This window comes from Acinonyx jubatus, chromosome A1 (genome assembly GCF_027475565.1).
Source record: "Acinonyx jubatus isolate Ajub_Pintada_27869175 chromosome A1, VMU_Ajub_asm_v1.0, whole genome shotgun sequence".
Taxonomy (NCBI): domain Eukaryota; kingdom Metazoa; phylum Chordata; class Mammalia; order Carnivora; family Felidae; genus Acinonyx; species Acinonyx jubatus.
The window spans coordinates 187,017,978-187,038,302 of NC_069380.1; the positions used below are offsets into that span (position 1 = coordinate 187,017,978).

The following is a 20,325-nucleotide window of genomic DNA, read 5'->3' on the forward strand; positions in this document are numbered from 1 at the left end:
ACTTTACAGTATACCTTTGGGGATCTCAGAGCCTTAACTTAGGACTATTAGAGTAATTTTAGTAATCTGCACAGAACCAGGTTAGAATCATATGAACATGGACTGGTTCACTTGCTTTTAAACTAAGTCTGCAAATGCGGGTGCTAAACAGTTTGCTAAAAAACAGCAGTAATAAGAGTAGTAACAACTAACATTTAATAAGTTTTAACCCTATGCCAAGAACTCTTATGCCTTCCATGAACTTAAATTTCAAAATGACTCTACACGGTGGGTAATACTCTCTTTACCATTTTACAGAGAAGAGAACTGAGGCAAAGAAGCCCAGTAGCTTGCATAAAATCTCAGTTAGTTTGTAGTTGAGGCAGGATTCGAACTCTTAACCACAGAGGCCATTCTCCTAATCTTTTTCACTACAATTTAAATAAGAAGGTCAATGGAACAAAGGGAAATTGAAGAATCAGATATTTAAACAACGAAAGAAAAAATATCAAGAACTCTTAAACCAGTCTTCTGTACATGATGCACTATGTATAAAGAATTCTCTGTTCTTTAAAGCAAGCCCTGAAAAATTATATCAGATACTCTCAAGTCAGAGAATATTAAAGACATTCCATGATAAAATCAGAAAAAGAGATTAGGGGATTTTTTTCCCCCTAATCAGACTAGTACTACTGAATTACTGTGTTACTTTTCTCTACTTGGATTCCCACCATACTATCAGCCTGCCTGTCATCCAGGATGTATTCTATATTTTATAGCAGCTGTGTAATAATAGATAAATCCCATCACACAGTCTGTTTACAGGATACCTCAGTACCCTCTCTATTTGCATGTCCAAGATTACAATTTTAATACTGCAAATAAAACAGCATGGGCTTGGAGCACATGGGTGGCTCAATCGTTTAAGAGTCAGACTCTTGATCTGACTCTTGATTTCAGCTCAGGGTGTGATCTCCTGGTTATAAGATTGATCCCCATGGCACTGGGCTCCCGGCTTAGAGTCTGCTTGAGATTCTCTCTCCCTCTATCTCTGCCCCTAACCTGATTCCATGCGCACGTGTGTGTGTGTGTGTGTGTGTGTGTGTGTGTGTCAAAAAAAAAAAAGAAAAGAAAAAGAGAAAGAAAAAAATCATGCGCTAAAAAAGCCATGAGATGTGATTAAAAGCCAATGGGCCAAAAAAGGCAAATATAGCAAAACAAGTTGCTCACTTCCATGAAAACAAATAAAATGTTAAAATGTAACAAAGTCAGCAATTTCTTTTAGTGGCAGCAGAGATCACCTTTCCTACAACAGACCCAACTACGTGAAAGCCTAACTCTGAGCCATACAGCTATGTCTGAAAACAGTGGAGCCACGGTGTGGGAAGAGATTAAAAGGGCAGCCAACCATAGCTCTATAGAAAATCTTCAAAATTCCTAACAATTCACCAAAAAATGCAAATAAACTAATCATCAGCCTAGTCCTAAATTTAAAAGGTTCTCTCCAAACATATACTTTATACATTTTTGCTGAGATGTGAATTAATATCTTCTTTTTTGTCCTTAATAGAGAGTAATGAACACTTAACTCAAGATAATGTCTATGAAAATACTGGGGGAAACCATTGAAAAGGTTTGCAATATCATGTTCAGATCTTTGCAAAATTTCCATTTTATTTTCACATTTGCCTCTCTTTAAAGTGAAAACAGTTAATCCAGAGAAAAGCAGATACAGTTTATGTGAGATTACCTTTCTTTAACCTATTCAACTTTTTATACTAAATCTCTTTGGGGAAAGGAATGATGCTAAGGATAGAGGGCTCATTGGGTTATTTAGAGTGATTCCAAGGTAGGGAAGATAAAGTATCCTTCTAGAGTGGATAAAGAAAATGGTGCCAACCAATTCCAAACACAACATGAATTTGTGACCCCACCCATGAGGCCCAAGTTCCCAATTATAAAGAAAAAGAGGATTGGAGAGACTTATTAAGCAAGGTGACTCAAAATCCAGCTTTGATGACTTAAGCATAAGTGCATCAGCAAGCTGTGGATTAAATTTCCTTTAACATCCATTAGGTTTAGGAATACTAGAAAAAGGAGATTAAGGGGGAAAAATGTGCTTTCCATTTCCTTCTCCCAATGCTCGAGTAAAAAGTGCCTGAAGACATTAAAAATCAAAACACACAACCAAAAATTTACAAACCTCAAACAGATTTTGTTCTTAAAATATCTGAAAGCAAAGACAGAAGCATGAGAGAAAGAGAGAGAGAGGAAGAGAGAAGGAAAGACTGAAAGAGAGAATAGGAAAAAAACTTAGAGCTTCATTGAAATCCTACCTTGCATTGTGAAAGCAAAGGAATTCTGACACAGTATAATGTTTTTCTCTGTCATCACCACAAATCTATATTTCAAGCTCGGAACCAGCATATTGTTTCCATTGAGTGGGATTAGCAAAATTTGTTTCCAGGAAAACTTTAAAACTAGCCCCAAGTTTAAGTCTCCGTCAGTTAGGTCATAAAGAGAAGCAATCACTCCCAAACTTTGATGGCTGTTCATAGTGTCATTTGCTGCTTCACATCTGTTTAACTCGGAAGTGACGTCCCCAATTGAGTGTGTTTTCAGCAAGTTCCCCATGAAATGACTTCAGTTTTATGTATAGATCATTGTGTACATTTCACGAATTCATAGAGAGCTAAAATAAATAGACACTTTCAAGCTTCACAGTTTCCAATCTGATATTTTTCCAAATACAGGAGAAAAAGAAATGGGCAGGGGGGAGAAGAGAGAAATGATTGAACATTGTGCCTTTGAAGAAAATATGGCAAAAAGTAGAAAGGATTATTTTGAAGCTGTAAAATTTCTGGACAGATTCCCTTTACAGGTCATTATAGCATAAGGTATTATTGTTCTTTTTACAGAGACTGGCTCATTTTACTCTCTCCTATAGATAGTTCAGCTGTTATGTTCCAGAAGTCCCCAGTTTCACTGCTTCCTTGGCCAGCCAGGGCAGATGCTATAATTCTTCGTTGCTTTCCTATACACAAAGGTAGGACTGTCAGCCTTTCACCAACAGACAGGAGGGCTGTCTTCACTCATGGGTTTTATCATTTCTGCACAACAGTGAATTGATTCTTACCCCACTCCAGAGCTGAGCCTGGTGTGGTGGGAATTCCAGGTCAGAGGTAAAAGCAAATGTTTCTGGAGACGCTGGAGAAGGGAGGGGGAGTTTAATCTCAATCCTCCTGATTTAGAGTCCTGGGGTAAATGCCACTGTAACAAGGCTCCAAACCAACAACAGGATGACATAAGCTCTTCCATTTCTAACCCAGTTACCCACCAGAACCCAAAGCATCCTGAAGCTCATGATGTATAAATTTAATTTCTCTTTTATGGCCAGAGCAGTATTTTCCATGATTTATAAATCATTTGGCCGGTGATTTCTTTGAAATCTTTGCCTCATTTATGCTCTTGACCTCTTGACCTCCTGATACATTTATTTATGCCAGAGATCTCTCTGCAGTGGTGCAGTTTAATGTCATTTGCCTGAGACTGGGTGGCTGAGAGGCAAAGAAACAAAGACAAACGTTTACAGAGGTTTGTGATGCAAAAATGTGTGTTTAAAAAAAAGGATAAACAAAAGAAATTGTGAACACTTAAAACGTATTATTCCTGCACTATTGATTTATTTCAGGAACCCTTTATTTATTGAATACTTTATGGGTATCTGATTATATGGCAGTTGATGGGGCAATGAGAGAACACTGATCCTCACAGCAAAAATATTTGCTGTAAATGTCATGACATGCCTTGTCTATAATATGATTCTTTCCAGATGGTTATTTTTCAAGTTTCAGAAATGGAAAAATATGCCTTAAGACAAGCGTACATAAAAATAATGCCTTTCTTCTTTGTCTCTTTCTGATTTTCATTTATTAATCTTTGCTGTTCACTACGGAGCAATGTGCTAAAGAAATCTGGTCAGAATGACATCTGATTAATTGGGAAGGGCACTTCCTACATAGCTCTTTGCTGATAACCCAGCTGTCCAAGAACCATTTCATTATAAGAGATGCAGAGGCAGGCGACAGTCACAAAACCACTGGGAAGCTGGGTCTGCTCTAACAGATTGGCACAATTTGTATCACTGGTGCTCAGAACCTACAGGGCTTGCATAGCCCAGAGCCAAGGACAGGCTCTGCCTCTCGGGACAACCTGTATTTCTCTATGCCATTTACTCATTATTGAAACGCTGTGAAGAAAATGGCTCCTCCTCAACACCCACTACTCTGGCTTTATATATATACTAAGACGCATACCCACACACACATGCACACACATAGCCAGATACTGTTTTACAGACATATTCTAGAGATAAAATATAATATTCTGGTAGCTGTCACAGCTAAAGTGAACAATGCACTAATGTTGAGCAACTGATTTTCAATGTTTTGGAAAGCTAAGTGTTTTAGCAGCCATGGCTGCTCCGTTTTCCCAAGAAAGTATGTCATTTGCACATTCAATTACATGAATTCAACCACTGTATATGATCTTGGTGGGAAAAGTAATGATAGGGAAAGATATAAGAATCACATACACAGCGTGTGTGATTTTTGCCCTCCATTCCTCTCCAAAGACACAAGTAACACAGTGGCGGTGAATCAGGCAACCTGAATCGGCGGTTCTCCCTATCTCTGGTTTTGGTTTCCTCGTGCCTCTCACATTGTGAGCCTTTTGCTGCACTGAACCTGGTTCAAGGATAAAGCTGACGACATCATTTTCTCCCCATATATGCTGATGCTACACCTGAGTGCTTTAAAATTGGGCTAATTGCAACCCATGTCAAGCTAGGATTCCTGTGTGAACAGGCAGAATGAAAGGTACTGAAAAACATCAAGTAAACCAGAGAGTAAAAAGTCCAAAGGCAAAACAGAGGCACCAAGTAAGAATCAAGTTCCAGCAATCAGAAACACAAAGGTCAAAGTCAGGAGAAGGTGACAAAATGTTAGCACCAGTTATTTCAGAATAGTAGCTATTTTCTTCTTCATGTATTTCTCCATTTTACAACTTGTCTGCAATAAGCATGGGTTGGTTTATGATGAGAAGACAAGACACTGACGATGAAAATGAAAGTGGATAAAAGGACAGAGAGACTGGAATAACACAGCCTGGACCTGGAAAGTACAAGGGTTGGGAAGCCACAGAATAGGCGCTGAAAAATCTAGGTTCATTTTTCTATTTTCCTTTTCTTTTCCTTTTTTAAAAAAATTTACCAACTCTTCCCTTTTTATTGTTCACAAAGGAGTTTGCCTGGCCCAGGTTTCTAAGCCTTATCGGCTTGACTGCTAAATTTTAGGAGGCCCTCTTTTCAAGGTTCCCTTCACTTTTGTATCTAGGAGAAATAGGAGTGGAGGAGGGGCCCTGTTGGGGAGACGAGGTGTCAATTACCTGACTTTCCCTGCAGCCTGCCTCTCCTACAGTTCCAGGAACTTAGGTCTCTACTTCATCACAGTGGTTTCAGATGGAAAGCTGCTGTGAGTCTCCCCTCTTCAGTCTGGAACTCTCAAAGCCGACTTCCTTATTATAGTCCAGTTCCCACAGCCATGTCTCCCAAGGAGAAAAGAAGTGGCTCCTCATTCCAGACCATAATCTCCATTCCTAATAGATCCACTCTTTACCGGGGTGACTGACAGAGGCTATATCATTCCCACCCAGAGCAAACCCTACTCTCACCCACAAGAATGTGGCCCCACACTGTGGTCCCAACATGAAATTAATATAAGAGAACAATAATCCAGAATCAGAGCGCTTCTCAAAGTCTGGATTACCAGATCTCAAACAGATCATCAAAAGTCCAGTCCAGCCCCTCACCCCAGCCCAGTCTGGTCCTCCCAGAATGAAATGGGAGATCGTGTTTGCTTATCCCTCCCTGGGAGGCAGCAGCTTCAGTAGTAATCTCCAGGCCACCCCAGATACTGGTAACCGTATTTAAGGCACCGTGCAGTCTAAACCACCTAGATAAAAGAAGCATGAGGAACTCTGGCTCATACATGGGCAACAAATGTACATGACCATACAGGGCATTTGGTTTCTCAGTCAAGAGCTTCTCTGTGATTTTACACCGCCCCCACCCCAAAAAGAAGAGTTAGTTTTGCTTTACATTTGGGTTACATAGAGACAATTCAGTGCTTTTCCTAGAACAAAAAGCCAGTCTGAATCAGACAAGTTCAGAAAGCTGACTTTCTCATAAGGCAGAAAATCTTTGCAGCTCTTAAATGACAGGATTTTTTTTCATCTTTTACTCATAAATGTTTCAAAATCTTCAGACACATTTTTAGTTAGGTCATCCTGCTACACTCATATAATTTTTACATGGCTATGATCCTATTGCAGATAAAATATTGCATTTGACCTTTCTTAATACGATGCATACATATTTTCATGTCTCATCTATGTTGTTTAGAATTAAAATGGTGATGTGAGTGTTATAATAATAGTGATATTAATAGTGAAGAAAGCAGAGTCTCCAAGTGGAAAGGGTGGAAGTCAGTACAACCTTAAGCAAACTCTGTAAGTATATCATTTATTTTTCAGGGCTAGTCTCCTCCCTTCTGAAACCTCCATGTGAATAGGAGTGTACATCTCCAGCATTTGGTGCAATGCTGACAGCAAAATAATCTTTGCTGTATTCAATAAGTCTTTGTTGGATAAATGAACAACTGAATAAAGAAGTGAATGGGATACTGTGCTCCTCTGCAATGGCTACTCCGACTTGTCTTACTATAGTGTCTCATGCCTTGTACCCAATATAGCCCCGTTTTGTGTTCTCTGCAATTTTAAATTATTCCCTAATAAAAGCAAATTTTACAACCTCATCATTTTAGGAAATACACTGGATCTCTAAGGAGGGCCTTCACCAAAGAGACCAATGCTTTTTGAAGAATCAGTGGCTTGCTTCACCTGGGAAATTGTGGCTAGCAACATATTAGCGTCAAAGTTGTTCCAGGTCTGTGTTTTTCATTTTCTGTTCTCCACGCTCTTGCTCAACATTCTCCTGGTTTCTCAGAAGATATGTTCTCTCAAAATAATGAAGAGGGGCATGAAAGGCCTCAGTGAAAGCACAAAAAGAGTGTGGTATAAAAACACAGTGGTTAGTTAGAGACACAGACTTTGGAGCCCAGAGGACCTTGATTCAGTTTCTAGAGAATGAGTCCCACTGTCTTCATTTGTAAAATAGGAATAAATAATATAATATGTGCAAAGTGCAAGTGTACAAAGAACCAATACATATTAGTTCTTCTTTTTTTAATAATAATAATGTAGGCCAAGCAGCAAATAAGAGGTGATTGTTTTCAAGTACTTCACTAAAATAGTGAAGAAGTTATTTGGGGGGCAGGGACGGCTTTTGCTACAGCTCAAACCATACAATTTACATCATGGATATCAAATATACCATATCTTGCCACAATTTCCTCCTCCCATGCCTGTGACAGGTATCATTAATCAAACCCAGACTTGGCCTCAGTCATCTTCTCAAAGCTGACTTGACCAATCAGTATGGTCACAAGAAAGGAAATCTTTTGCCATTCCATATTTATCTTGTTCCCTCTTTTGACTGTGCTAATTTAGCGCAGGGAAGAACACTTTTTCATCAGACAATTGTATTAAAATTTTTTTTTTTAAATAAGGAAGACATTACGCTCAACTACTCAGTTGAAAGCTTCCATTCACTTCATGTTATAAAGTTACTGAGTGCCAATACTGAGAGCTAACAAACTCATGTTTTTGTCCCCAATGCAGAGCATCAATCCTTTACAATGAGGAGATCTTCAATGAATAGCTGTTGGATTTCATGCTGTTTCAAACCCCAAAGCTGGAGTGTATAAATTCACCCATGCTCAAACTTAATTCCCTTTGTTTTCCTTTCTCTTCACCACTTCTCTAAACATTCTCTTTGATTGTCATTCACTAATTTCCCAAATGAAGACTAAGTTTCAGGAACTGTGTATATTTTCAGGCTGGACAATGCCTTTTTGAAGAGCAACCTCACATTTTATTAGACCATTCTCTGTCCCAAGATGGGGAGCAAGTGAAATAATATGCCAATTCATTCTTTAACAATAACACCAGTGAAATAGCTCAAATTACAGAATAGTGTTTTAAGGGACTTTTTTTTTTATTGATATAACTCTTTTGAGGTCACAACTCAAGGTCTTTTCTTCAGGTTATAAAGGAATCATTTAGCTGAGCTTGTGTTTTCTTTGTCAATTTTATGCCAAATAAATACATGGTCCTAAGGCACGGAGGCAAGGGACAAGATGATAAACACAGCTTCCAGAATTCTCTTTAAGAACTTCCATCTTACCTCTGCATCCTGGCATGCCAAGGCATGTGCTGGTACATCACAGCTGTGTTTATACAAGAAAAGTGAACTGGAGAGTTATGTATCCAAGCAGTAAAACCATTCCAATCTGGCTAATTGGGGTTCCTAACTTATCTTTCCTCACTAATATTTATTTTGGGGGAGGCTGAACACTTTTGAAAACTGCTGTAATTATATTATCCCTATAAACACAGCTGAGGCGCCCTGTTTTGACCATGCCTCAAGACTAATCAGTTATTTTCTCTCTTCTCACCTCGGTTTCTTTCATTGGGTAAGAAGATATAAAGTAGTTTCAGATTCCCAAAGTGATAGAAAAGTTCCATCCTTCTTCCTCAAGTACTTGTGCATTCCTAAGCAGCAGGTAACGGACATCTGGGAAGAGTGCAGGTCTTGGGACAGTGTTTCTTACTTGGAGTTTTGCATATTCTCTTTTTGCAGCAAAAGGAAAAAACAATTTTTTTAATGCATAAACATTTCCAGACAATGCTTTAAGCCTATCTGCTACATCCTGCCATCACTTGTAAGTGAACCATGGAACATGCATTCTGAATGTAAAATTGCAGAGGAACCATGCTGGCTTTGATGTATGCAGTCCTATGCTTTAGCAACCCCATATAACAGGCCAACAAATTATGTTCCCTCTCCCCCTCTGTGCCTTGCACAGTCCCAGGAGGATTGCACCATCGTCAGCTCAAAACCCCCAGAGTGGCTAGCTGGGAAGTAAGGGGAATGGCATAGCAAGGAATAGCAAGAATATTGATCGTAGGGCCACCTCTCTACTTAAGGAAACACGAGGGTTGTGATTCTGAGGAGCTTACAGCACCAATTTCCCAAATCAGCCTGATGTACTTGCTTTTCTACCTGACGTCCCCTGAGAGACTCCCAAAGACTTTGTCTTCCGTGCAAGAGAAACCAGTGTTCTAACTGCACAAGGTCAGTTTTCCATTTTGACTTCTGAGTTTGGGTGACACATACCAAGACTTAGTGTTTCAAATTGCTGTTCCCAAGGCCCAGGCAGGACACGTTTGAGCGAAGGGGCAGAACCAGTTCCACCTAGTGTGGGTCTTTACTTTGTCTACATGTTTCACTACAGGAAGACCACCGCCTTCCAGCCCGAAAGGAAAATGGGATGATTATAATCTAGGACAAGCAATATGGCACAGAGGTTAACAGTACAGTCTCTGGAGTCCAAAACTGGCATGTTACAGTGCCAGGTGTTCTAGTTACTAGCACATTTCTTAAATCCTCTGCTCTCCACTGTTCTTACATGTTATGTAAGGATAATAATAGTACCTGCTTAAAATTGGGTTCTTGAGAACTGAATAATATAATTCATGTAAAATGCTTCTATAACCATCTAGTAAATAGTAAGTGCTCAAAAATGCTGGCTGATAACTAATCATCATTGAGTGTATTGAGCAAGAGTATAAAAGTTATCTAATGATATCAATCATGAGCTTAGTTTTGCTAAACTGGATAATTAAACTGCTGAAGAGAAATGAGGCTTATTTGGCCTGAAATTATATAATATTATGGCCAAGGAATGTTGAAATACCCTAATCTTACCCCAAACTACAGGTGTCCTCTCAAATGCCTCATCCATGGGATTTATATGCTCAAGGAATAATGGCAGGTGGAAATCGAAGTAACGCTATCAGTAGAGACTTTGGCTCCAAACATCAATGCAGAGAATTCAAGTGGACTGGACTGGACCATGTGGAACACTGCTTTTGTCTAGTTAGACAATCAATCCATCACACCTGCCAGCTCCAAAATGAATAAACCCAGACATCCACAGTCTACAAAAGACAGCATGCTTGCTTGCAATGCCCAAAATTAAGCTGGCCTGGGCTGTGGTCAGTGAAGTCGCTCGCAGACTTGTTACATGGGAGAAGAAACTGCAGACATGACTCATCTTGTTTCTGAGGAAAAGATCCTGGCCATGCCACTACTTTGGCTGCATGGAAGGAAGAAGCAAAAAAGAGGAAAGGCAAGAGGAAATAAATAAACACAGAGACAGAGAAAGGAGTAGGTACAGACACCTTTTGAGAGTAGCCTTATGACTCCAGTGAAGATAATTACCTGGAAAGGTAGAGAAAGAGAATCCCCAACTAGTGAGTGACCTGTGCCTACATCACTATGTACATAGTGACTCCACATTAACACTCTTGGTCCAATCATTATGCTTAATTTTCACCAAGCCTCACTGGAGGGAAAAGAAATAAATAGGCCTAAACATATTGAACAAAATCCGGGGGATTTACTGAAGCGTCCCCATGGAATAGAAGCCAAAAACTCAGTGTGATTCCACTTGTTCTGGCAAGCATTTTCTTATTACTATCCCAATATCGTCAACTCAAGGCCATTTCTACCATTCCTATAGAGCATAATTGTGACTTTTAAAATATTCACGCTATTTTATCAAGCCATACACACCACATCAGGGTTTCTCAACTTTGGCACTATTGATATTTTGTGCTACATATTTCTTTGTTGTCTGTCCTGTGGACTGTCCTGTCCATTGTAGGATGTTCAGCAGCATCCCTGGACTCTACCCACTGCATGCCAATAGCACAACCCCCACCCCCCAGCCCCAGTTGGGACAATCAAAGATGTCTCCAGACACTGTCAAATGTTTCCTCAGAGGCAAAGTTGACCCCTGGTTGGGAATCACTGCACTGGATTATGCTGTTATAACAAACAACTGCGAAATCACAACTAGTGACCTTTATGTCTTGCTCACACTACATGTCCATCGTAGGTATGCTGGGAGCTCCGCTTCAGTATCAGGCTAATGGAGCAGCCACCATCTGGAGTATTGCTATTCAGCAGGGCAAAGGGAAACATAGAGTTTTTTGTAAACCATGCACTAGCAAACAAGGCTTCCACCCAGAAATGACACATCCTCCTTCCACTCACATTTCGTCAGTCAAAATAAATCACAAGGCCACACATAGTTCCAAGGTCGAGGCAAATGCCACCCTATTAGCCCAGGACCAGAAATATTTGGTGGATGGCACTTGTGACAATCACAGCTAGCATGTGAAAAAGCTCAAGCTTCCTCCTACATTAATTTTTTTATTATTTTTACTAGTTACTTGCTTCTATAATCTCTTTATTCTGATCATTTTTTCTAAATTATTTTGATTGATTTATTGATTTTAGAGAGAGAGAATGCAAGCAGAGAGGGGTAGGAGGAGAGAGAGAGAGAGAAAGAGAGAGAGAGAGAGAATCTTAAGCAGGCTCCATGCTCTTCACAAAGCCTGATAAGGGATTGGATCCCACAACCCTGGGGTCATGACCTGAGCAGAAATCAAGTCAACTGACTGAGCTATCCAGGTACCCCTGTTTTTCTAACTTAAATGAGATGTTTACTTATTAATTTTTAGTCTTTCTTCTTTTCTATTATAAATATAGCTTTGAATTTGCTTCTAGCACCATCTTTCTTTTATATCCCACAAATTTTAATATGTAATGTTTTTGTTATTGTTCAGATCCAAGAATTTTCTAATTGTCACTATAGTTTACCTTTTGATACAAGTTATTTAGAATTATGCTCTTCTTAGTTTCTATACATCAAATATTTTGGGGGGGGAGATTAATTTTGTTTGTCTTAACTATGGTAAGAAAATATGAATCAGTCTATATGAATCAGTATCCACATGGCACTGATTTTTTTTTTTTTTTATGATGATTCTTAAAAAATTGTTGGGATTGGTTTATGGCCTAGTAGAGTCAATTTTCATAAAGTTACATGTGTCTTTGAAAATGATTATCTTTTCATTGTTAGGTTATAGAACTACATGTGATACATAAATCAATGTTGTTAATTTTATTACTCAAATATTCTCTACTCTTACCAATATTTTATCTCCTTGATCTGTCAGTTTTTGAGAAAAGTTATATTTAAGTTCCCACTATGATGTTTGTCAGTTTCTCTTTGTAATTCTTTCAGTTTTGACTTTATATAATTTGAAACTATGTTATTAGGTACACACAAATTTAAGAACATTATCTTCCCCTAATGAGTTGAAACATTTTCATTTAAATGGCAACACTCTTTATCTTCAGTAATGGTTTGTTCTTAAACTGTTATTTCATTGGATATTAACAGAGCTCTATAATTTTTCTTTTGTTTGCCAGGTATACCTTTTTCTATCCTTTTATTCTCACCCTTTCTATGCTCTTATAATTTTAGGTGGCTCTCTTTCAAAAAACAAACAACTGGATTTATATATGTGTTGGTTTCCTTTTTTCTCCTTTCTCCTTCTCAATTGCTTGTGTTATCTCATTCAATTTTTTTTTCTAAGATTATTTTCCTTCCTTCTGAAGCCCATCTTTTAGAAGTGATTTTGTTAGGAATTGTTGGTAGCTTATAAACACTTTTAGTTTTTGTCTATACTCAAGTTTCTTTTTGTTTCCAACCATTCTTTAAAGATGGTTTACTTGGACATATAATTCTAGGTTGATAGATTTTATGCAAGTTTCTTTTTGTTTTCAACCATTTCTTAAAAAATATTTATTCATTTTTGGGAGACAGAGAGACAGAGTGCAAGCAGGGGAGGGGCAGAGAGAGAGAGAGAGGGAGACACAGAATCTGAAGTAGGCTCCAGTCAGCATTAGAGCACAGATGCGGGACTTGAACCCACAAAGCACAGGATCATGACCTGGGCCAAAGTTGGATGCTTAACCAACTAAGCCACCCAGGCACCCCTGTTTTCAACTATTCTTGAAAGATAGCTTACTTGGATATATAATTCTAGGTTGACAGATTTCTGCTTTCAGTCTTTGAAGATATTCTGGACTCCATTGTTGCTACTGAAAGTCAGTCTTCATTGTTTATGTTCCATTTGTAGAAATTATAACTAAGTGTATAGAGAATCTGGAGGTCTTTTTCTAATTGCTGTTAATATCTCTTTGTTTTGTTATTGTGTTTGGCTACAGATTTACTTCTATTTATCTTGTTCATTATTCTTTTTTAAGCTGAGAATTTTATTAACTCTAGGAAATTCTCAGTTATTATCTACTCAAATATTGCCTCCTTTCTTATTCTCTTCTTCTGGAACTCTGTTTAGACATAGTTTAGACACTCTTACTCTATCACTCCATTTTCTTAACATTTTCAGTTTCTTCCTCTGTGTTGCATTCTGTGTAATTCCTGCAAGTTTATCTTCCAATCCACTAATTTGCTTTTTAATTGTGTCTAATCTGCAATTTTATCCATCTATTAACTTTTTATTTCAATAATTCTGTTTTTTGAAGTTTTATTTGCTTTCTTTTTCAAATTCACCCAAGAGTTTTACAGTCTCTTATTTATTACTTTCAGCATAATTCCTCTCATAGAAGATTAGCATAAAAAACAGACATATGTAAAATATCTCATAATAACAACAGTAATCAAGACATGATGCTCCTTATATAAACAACTGCAAGGCAAATCCGCTCCCCCCACTCCGAGTTCAAATTTAAGGAATAAAAGAGATTTTCTCTTATAATGCCATCTTTCATTGGATAATAATACTTACGCAGACACGTTCTCCTTTGAAAGCTTAGAACCTATATTTATCCTCAAGTACTATAGCTTTCCTCAGTCTAGACTTTTTGATTCAACCATTCTTCTTTCCATCTTACTTCAAAAAACAAAAGCAAACAAACAAAACTTATATCCATGTATTCACTTCTATTATATCTATATTTTCTATTATAAGCCTACTCAGATCTTTGGAAAGTATGTGAGGCAAAAGTAATCATAACAAATGTCCCTGGGCCTCATTTTCACTATCTGTCAAAGTAAAGGTTACACTAGATGATTATTCTTTGGTGCAAAAAAGAATGAAACTTCTAGCAAAACATAGTTGAAAATTATGGTAAGTCTTCTAAATGAAGACTTTCAACCTAAACTATTAAGAACATCTTAATATAGCAATATATCTTAAGTTTATGTGGGGGAATCATTAAAATAACCCAGCTTCAAGAACTCTGCAACTCCTATAAAGAAATGGAATCTTTCCGGGTGCCTGGGTGGCTCAATCAGTTAAGCATTCCACTTTGGCTCAGATCATGATCTCGTGGTCCATTAGTTGGAGTCCTGCATTGGGCTCTGTGCTGACAGCCTGGAGCCTGCTTTGGATTCTGTGTCTCCCTCTCTCTCTGCCCCTCCCTCACTCATTCTGTCTCTGTCTCTGTCTCTCTCTCAAAAATAAATATCAAAAGAAGTAAAAAGGAAATGGAATCTTTCTCTTCAACCCTTGGATCTTCACTGGCTTTGTGATTTGTTTTGATCAGTAGAATGATCAGTTCTAAGAATAGATGTTAAGAGGATTTGTCACTGTGTTCTCATATTCTTGAAATAATCCCATCACAATGTGAAGAAGCTCAAGTTAGTCTCCTTGGAGATGAGAGGCCTCCAAGGCCACATCCCCAGATGTGTAAATGAGGCCATGTTGAATCACTAGCCCATACTAAACCACCAGCTGATATGTGACCACAAGAATGAGTCTAGTTAAGACCAGCAAAAGAACTCAGTCCAAATTGCTGAACCACAGAATCATGAGGTAATAAATAATTATTGTTTTAAACCACTGACTTTTGGGTGGTTTGTTATACAGTAATAGCCAACTGATACAGTTATTATAATCACTATCATTTTATTTGATGCTCTTCACAACTCTGTGAAATAAGCAAGATAGATAAGATCCCCATTAAAAAAATAAGAAAATAGACTGTATTACTTTCCTGTCACAGTGGACTCTCAAATGGGATGTGTGGAAAATGACTTAAATGGATATAGAAACAGTACAGCCTATATTTATCATTATTTTCTTTAAAAAAAAAAGAAACAAGTAGAACTTTTCTAATATCAATATATAGCAAGTAACATGTATATAATTTATAACAATTGTGCATACATTAGAGATGCATGCTCAAAGATGTTTTAGTGATAGTGATGTGACATGAAAAAGTTTGTAAACAATTGCTTTAGGCAAAATGGTAGAAGAGAATAGTTTAGAATACAGCTCTGTGAACACTAGTATCCCTAACTAGACTATAGGACCCCCAAACCCAAAGAACCGGAAAAATTGAGCAGAATTTAAAAATGAATAGAAGATTTGCTACAGCAAATGAAAGAAGTTCCAAAGACTAATTGCTTTCTTTTGAGGAAGTAGGCATGATAGTTAAAAATTCAAATTATATAGTTTTCTGAAGCATAAATAAAATATCTCAGTGTGGAAGGAATGCATTTTTAAAAAACAGAATAGATTAATTTAAATTGTACCCTGGTGGGCATTTCATAATTAGGTTTATATATGATTGCATCTGGAAAACATCATTCTTCTCAATAGGAAAATTATACAATACGTATTATATTGTGGGAGAATCACATGAAATTATTTTGTTTCTCCCATCAGCATGAAGGTCCCATCTTGCTTCAAGAATAATTATGAAACTATCTTATCATGTATGTTATATGGAATAAAAATGTCAATGGTCCCAAAATTCCATATACAGCAGATAGGAACAAAATTGTTTCTTGAAATTCAGTTGATAATTCATTGAACCTAAACCATGTTCTCTAATAATGTCATCAAGGGAAAGACATTGGAATCCAGTTCTGCGATCAGCTAGCCAAGGATTTTTACATGGTTGTGTTTATCAGGAATTATGAGGATTAGTGAGTTAATACATCTGAAACTCTCACAATAGTGACACAAAAATTGCTCAGTGCAGGTTACAAATTATGAGTATGGGAATGGGAATAAATACGTCATCTTTGGGAAACCTTTGGACTGGCCCATCTCCTTGCCTTCACATTAACAACACTATTTCCAAGTAGGAGCCATTGTCATCCTGGGTGCCTTGGAAGTGACCATTATCTAAGGCAATCTTCCCAGAATCCCTAATGAGGAAGCAAGCTCAAGAAATTAAATGAATTGCCCATGAAAACTCACATCAAAGCCTAAAGGTCTCCTAAGCCTTTGCTCTCTCTATATATCAGGCTGCCTACACCCATCATTCTAGGACAAATCCAATTTTATATTAGAGCTAACGTCAATCTCAGACGTAACCTCATGGATGCTTTGGAGTCTTCTCCCTTCTTCTAGGGTCCAGGATGAGGGACTTTCCCAGTTTATAACCAGTGTGCCATGACCCAAAAGCCCTGATACGATATGACTCCCTTGTTCACACACACATAAATACACTGAAGTGGCTTTACGAAAGACCCCATTAAAACTTCACCAAGAAATACCTTCACTTATAATAAGCATAACAAACACACCATCAGTTCATACACACCGTGAAGGGCAGGCAAAATAAACCATCTTTCAGAGGTCAGCCCAGTTTGGGCTTTCCTTTAGTACAGTGGCTTTCAACTGGGGGTGATTTTCCCCCAAGGGAACAACTGACAATATCCAGAGACAAATGGGAATGAAGGAGTGTACTACTGGCTGCTGGTGGATAGAAGTTAGGGGTGTTGCTAACATCTTACACAGCACAGGACAGCACCCTACAACAAAAAATAACCCAACCCCAAACCTAGCTATTGTCACCATTAAGAATCCCAGCTTTAGTACCTATGAAACTAAGGTGCCTCCTGTAATAGCATACACACTTCTAGCTGACATTAGGCAACTCGCTTTAACTCTCAGAACCTCTTTTTGATTTGTCAATAAAATGGGGGTAATAATAATACCTACCTTACCAAATCATTGTGAGGATTGAACAAGAAGATCTATGTGAAAGCCCCAGTATAGTGTCTGTCTTGCAATGAATATATTAAACATATGAACATATTAAACAGTTGAATCTTTCATTCAGTAAATATATATTGAGTCACAAGATGCAGTGAACATAGCAGTGTGTAAAACCCTTATTGTTTCTGTGTTCAGAGAACCACAATCTACAGGGGGAGACAGACATTAATCAAAGAGTCACACGAACATGGGGCGCTTGGGAGCCTCAGTCAGTTAAGCGACTGACTCTTGATTTTGACTCAGATGATGATCTCACAGTTCATGGGATCAAGCCCCACGTCAAGCCCATGTCGAGCCCTGTGTGAGGCTCCACACTGATGCCACAGAGACTGCTTGGGATTTTCTCTCTCCCTCTCTCTCTCTGCACCTCTCCCATTCACACACACACTCTCTCTCAAATTAATAAATAAACATTAAAAAAAAGTCACACAAACAATAAAAATTGGTTGTCATTATTGTTGTTATTATTAATAAGAAAATTTCTTCCTTTTGTGGACTTCTCCATGCTTCTACTCCTAAGCCTTTTCTGTGATTTTTCTGATATAATCCAAGAAGGGCTAATACCAAAGGTGAGTGGGCTAAAAGTTTTCCATGCCCACACCAGGATGGAAGAGGAGAAAAGCTCTTTGCTCATCTGTCAGCTCTTCAGCCTCTGAGAAAAGCTGCCCCCAACTTCTAATTGCCTGCTCCCAACTCCACAGTGTCTGGGGAAGGGCACGTGATCCACAGGCAGCCCTGACACCTTGCTGTGTTGCTATAGTAAGGATGCCCTTTATTGATCAGACTTGCCTGGAGTCATGTAACTCCCCAGACTGCTGCTGGGCTCCCCAAGGGGCAGTTGGCAGGCAGCAGTGTCTCTCTGGACCAAGGCTGATCCCCAGCCCTGCCCTTTCTCCCACCCTGGACACATGAAGGCTCCCACAAAAGCACCTAATGCTTCTTTGTAGTGTCTTGTCATTCACACACTAATTTGAAGTCACAGATCAAAACCGGTTGGAGACACCAGGGAAAAGAGATTTGAAGATTCCCCGTCTTCCCTAAAGCGATGCTGCAGTCCTGCATCAGCAGCCAACAAACCCCATTGTTTTCCCCAGAGGATCTCTCTCCTACCCTTTAATTTCACCACTTTCTAGAGTCTCTCCATCTTGCCAACATTTTTATTATAGGCGGTTTGACACTGTATCTTAGAAGAAGTGCAATAGGTCTGCTACCGATTAGAAAGTTGATGCCCCAAGAGGTTAACAGACTTGCTCAAAGGTCACAGTTCTGGTTAGTAACTACATAACCCAGAGACACACCCCATTTCTCTAGTACCCTCAGAGAATTAGGCAACCAGAAGGCGTTTTCACATGGACCTTCCTTTTTTTTTTTTATTTATTAGCTTTTTAAAAGCCAAGTTTAATACTTGTTTCCTATAAATATTTGCATAGAAATATAGGTGAGGGGTCATTATTTCTAAAAATATGGCATTAAAGTTTTCTTGCTTGCTCATGAACTCCAAATGTCATTGAATATTCATGTTTATCTATTGAACATCCACCTCTACCCCCACCCCCACCCCCACTGCTCACGTGTTGGTGATCTATGAGATCACTGTGGGTACTTGTTGGTGAGGGTGCTCAGGCAGAGTGTTCACATAATTAAGTAAAAAGCATATAACAAGTCAGCAGCACTGCCAGAATCTGGGGGTTGTTGTTAATGCAAAATTCTTTCATCCCTAGAAGAAAACTATGCAGGAAGTATTCTATAGTGCTCTAGCCCATACTAGTGGAAGGCATCACTAATCAATCACAGTACACTTTCCTTTCAAACATAGATTCAGTTTCAGAATCCTTCTCAAGACCATGGTCCAAGCAGCTGTTCCCCCATCAACAAGTCCAACATAATATGTGGTGATATGGGAAAGCCTCTTGAAGCAGAGTCCATTACACATGAGACTTAAAGATAGGAGATAAGACTTAAGCAGGAGATAAGGTGGACTAGGTAGGAATTCAGGACATTGTCCCTTATCATTCACTCACCTCCTAATACCTTAGTGTGAATTAACTTACTATATTAATATGTAGAGGATAATACAAAGGAGACAAAAAGTATAAGAAATTTCCCCCAAGGAATTATGTTTGAATAGAGGATCTGGACACCAAAAAGAAGACAGTGGGCACTGAGCACTTTGCTAGAAAGAAAGAATACTGTCAGCTAGGTGAGGCTGCTGACAATCAACTGTATCAGTCAGGATTCAGTCAGAGAACTAGAACCAAGAGAAGGGATATGTATGTATGTACATATGTATATGTGTATATTATATGATGTATTACAGGAATTTAACTTTATACAATTGTGGTAGCTTGTTAAACAGACTCTGTAAAGCTGTGGTCTTCATATCTCATGCTGGATCATGGAGCCTGTAAGGCAGGCAGTAGGAAAGGGAAGATGGGCATAAAGTGAACAAAGACAAAGCTGGAAGCCACTGCATGAACTGGAGCCCACAAGGAAGAACCAAAACCTATGTAAGTTCCCATTGCTTCTGACCTACATGGTGTGGATTTCCTGCAGAAGCACAGGTCTTTCATCATGGATCTAAACACACGCAATGCCCAAGAGCTGGAAAAACTGAAGGAGAGTCCCCAAGAAGAAGGAATAGTTGGAGACCTGCCTGACTGCTGCCTCATGCAAAGGAGGCGATCCTTCAGATAAGGTACAATGTGTGAGAGCTACAGAATGGCTACTACTTCATCTCCAACCTCCAAACCTCACACAAGGAACCTCTCTGGCGGCCCACCACAACTGGATACAAAACAGGGAGGAGATTTGGGAACACGAGGTTCAACCTAGTAAGTTGTTATATTACAAAGCCATCCAACTGAAAGATGGACTAGTAATGCCAGTTCTTGCCTACTCACCAGCACCCCCTGCTACTCCTTTCCCCTCTATAACCCCACACAGCTGTGGCCATCTCTAGATACAGATGATTGGACTAGGAAAGACATTTGACCCAAGGAAAATCAATCCATGGGCTCAATGAACCATCAGTTATTCTCTCTGTCTCTCTGTCTCTCTCTCATTTGAACAAAGCACACAGAGACTCCACTGGTTAGATGTCTGAGGGGGTTTACAGAGACTGAGTAGAAGTTGACATGTCCATCCAGACCCTGTGCAAGCAGGGAGAGCTGAAGCAGAGAGGCCAGCAATAATGAGAGAGATTCTGTGACACTT

At 38.8% G+C, this 20,325-nt stretch overlaps 1 long non-coding RNA gene across 2 annotated transcripts in view; it reads right to left on the reverse strand.

Annotated features, from left to right (window-relative positions):
• The window catches only part of LOC128311044 (uncharacterized), a 416,015-nt gene that overhangs the window by 395,172 nt on the left and 518 nt on the right, over positions 1-20,325 (reverse strand). The window lies entirely within an intron of this gene.